The sequence below is a fragment of the Argentina silus genome (genome assembly GCF_951799395.1).
Source record: "Argentina silus genome assembly, chromosome: 8".
In the NCBI taxonomy this organism is placed as follows: domain Eukaryota; kingdom Metazoa; phylum Chordata; class Actinopteri; order Argentiniformes; family Argentinidae; genus Argentina; species Argentina silus.
Genome location: NC_139662.1, coordinates 16,066,321 through 16,069,926, shown reverse-complemented (window position 1 = coordinate 16,069,926; position 3,606 = coordinate 16,066,321).

The window sequence follows — 3,606 nt, the reverse complement described above, 5'->3', positions numbered from 1 at the left end:
AGCTGCAGCAGTGCGTTGCTCACTTGTTTTTATCTGTGGTTCTTTTACCGGCAGCAGCTATTCATACTCTGCTGGGTAACCTGAGGCAGAAACAGAGGGAAGGTGTGGAATTTCACCAAACAGGGTGTGTGTGTGTGTGTGTTTGCACATGCATGTTAGTGTGGTTGTGTGTGTGTGTGTGTGTGTGTGTTTGTGTGTGTGTGTGCATGTGTGATGACCCTGCCATCCTCTACACCACAAACCTCCCTTCTGGCTTCTCTCTCTCTCTTTCTCTCTCTCCCTCTTCTTTAGTTCTCTCTCTCTCTCTCTCTCTCTCTCTCTCTCTCTCTCACTCTCTCTCTCTCTCTCATTCTCTATTTCTGTCTCTCTCTCTCTCTTCTTCAGCTCTCTCTCTCTCGCTCTCTCTCTCTCATTCTCTATTTCTGTCTCTCTCTCTCTTCTTCAGCTCTCTCTCTCTCTCTGTCTTCATCTCTTCCTCCCTCTCTCTTCTTCAGCCCTCCCTCCCTCTCTCTCTCCTTGACTTTCCTACGTCAGAACAATGTCTGACGTAGGAACAATGACTGTTTTTGCTCAAGATTTTCTTGTCATCCTCTACAGTCATTGCTAACTATAACTACCACCCTCACACACACACACACACACACACACACACACACACACACACACACACACACACACACACACACACCTGACTCACCTGTAGGCCCACGTCACTCAGCTGGAGGGCTAGACAAACCCTTGTGATGCTGCATGTGTGTTTGGTTACCTCCCTGACTCGCATACTTGTCTTATTCACTAGTCTCCTCCTCCATGACTAGCATCCTTGTCTCCTTCACTAGTCTCCTCCTCCCTGACTAGCATCCTTGTCTCCTTCACTAGTCTCCTCCTGACTAGCATCCTTGTCTCCTTCACTAGTCTCCTACCCGTGTCTCCTTCACTCATCTCCTACCCTGGTCTCCTCCTCCCTGACTAGCCTCTTGTCTCATTCACACACACACACACACACACACACACACACACACACACACACACACACACACACACTCACAAACACTAAAAAGAAAAGCATGCCTCTCAGTTAAAGCTCATTATTAAAAATGTAAGCCTTGTTAGAGCTTTTGACAGTGTCTGCTGTATATTTCATCAACAGTCCATGTATGTAGGACAGGAAGTCATTGTCATTTTTTAAAATATGTTTTTAGGGCATTTCTGCTTTATTGGGATAGAGACAGTATAGATTGACAGGAAGGATGGGTGAGAGAAGGGATGACATGCAAGATATGTCGAGGGTCGGAATCGAACCAGGAACCTTGCGATTATGTGGTATGCGCATTAGTGTGCTACGCCACGAAGCGCCCCAGCCACTTCCTGTTTGATAAGATACAGCAGACCAGAGCCATAAGTGATGGGAGGAAACCCCACCTGCGTTGTCAATATAAAGAGGAGGGAGGGGTAGAGAAAGAAAAATAAGATATGGAGACTAACCAGGCGGGGGAGAGAGACAGAGAGAGGGGGGGGGAAAGAGTTATATGATTGTGCTTGAGGGTAGAGGAGATTATGAAACAGAGGAATTATTTGAGAAAAGAAATGGGAGGAAAAAGAAATGGGAGGATTCAGAAGTGGGAGGAAAAACATTTATTTTCTGTTTTTGATCTTCCTTCGGGTGGTTGTTGAAGTGGGTCAGGAGACGCCAGACGCTACCTGTCAGAGAAGGAGCCAATCAGATATAAAGAGGAGGAGGAGGAGGAGGGAGGTGGGGGGGGGGGGGAGAAGATGAAGGAGAGGAAAAAGGCAGAGAAAGAGAGAGAGATAGCCTGGTAGGAGCGTTAGATCCAATGACTTGTTTTGACAGTGAGAAGCTGGAGTGAGGGGAGGGAGGAGGGAGGGAGGAGGGATGAAGGGAGGAAGGAGGAGATAAGGAGAGCGAGAGTGGGGGACTCAAGGGAAACAGCCGGAACAACAACTCCTCCTCCCTCCCACCCTCCCTCCTCTCCCCCTTCTCCCCTCCCTCCCTTCCCAAGCCCTTTCATCTCTGTGATATGGGGCTGTGTTGCTCTAGTTATCAGGAAATCACAACAACACTGTAGGGTCTAGGACCTTTTAGTCTCCGTGGCAACAACATTGTAGGGTCTAGTCTACGTTCAGGAGGACATCACATCAACACTGTAGGGTCTACTGTAGGACCTTCTAGTCTATGTTCAGGACAACAACAGTGCAAGGTCTAGGATCTTCTAGTCTCCATGGCTGGAATAATGTCCTGCTCAGTGCTTTACATAACTGTGGGCTTTCTGTTCAATGAGACATTCTGATGACCCTGTCATACTCTCCTCTACACCACAAACCTCCCTTCTGGCTTTTCTCTTCTTCAGCTGTCCTCTCTCTCTTTCTCTCTCTCTCTCTTCTTTAGCTCTCGCTCTCTCTCTCTTTCTCTCTTTCTCTTCTCCAGCTCTCCCTGTAGGGTCTAAGACCTTCTAGTCTACGTTCAGGAGGACATCACTACAACACTACTGTGTAGAGCAGCAGTTTCCATTCTTGGTATCCCTTGATTTCAAATTCGGGTCCCCTGAGAAAATCTAATTAACCTAAAGGGGGAAATTCTAAATTCTGCCCCTATTTTCAGACTACAGATGTTGACACCTGTTACATGGATGGACATATTAGATTTTTTCAAAGTAGAAGCCTTTAGGGTTAGATGTAGACCCCAACATGGAACCGAAAAGGGTTCTTCAAAACGTTCCCCTATGGGGACAAATGAAGAACCTTTTATTCTAATAGTATAGAGAGACAAGATAGTTATACATGATATTTAGCTGACACTTATATCCAAAGCAACTTACATTGTAGTGAGTGCATACATTTTTATCAGGGAATCAAACCCACAACCTAAGTGTTGTTAGCGCCACGCTCTACCAACTGAGCCACAGGGGACCACACTGAGCCACTGAGGAGTTCAGTAGGCAACATAGTCTCCTAGCCAAGCTAGCCAGAGACATGTGTTTCCCAGGGTGGGTGTCATTCCTCACACCCCAGACCAGAGTAAACGATCCTCTGCACCTGCTGCTCTATTGATCTAGGATTGATTAAGTTATTATGTTAACTTATTGATCTGCTTGACAGTGATTGGACAATCTTCACCAACGGGTGGTCATTCATATGCTGTTCATCTCTTAGCAGCCAAACAAAACATACATACACACACGCACGCACGCACACACACACACACACACACACACACACACACACACACACACACACACACACACACACACACACACAGAGAGAGAGAGAGGAAGAGAAAGAAAAACAGAGACAGGTGGAGAGAGAGGGAAACAGAAGGAAGATGAAAGAGGAAGAGGAGGAGAGATCTTTAATACCCAAGAAAGAAAGGACCCAGTTTTATCAGTCTTTTCCAGCTTCAAAAACATTACAACACAAAAACAACAACAACAACAACAACAACACTACACAACATACAGTAACAACACACAACAAAGACAAATCTGATATATTCCTCAGATATTCCTCCCAAAAGCAACAACTCCAAAAATACAGTTATTAGAGGGTGACAGTAAGATGCTAACATGGTCCAGAGAGCTACTTCTCTGA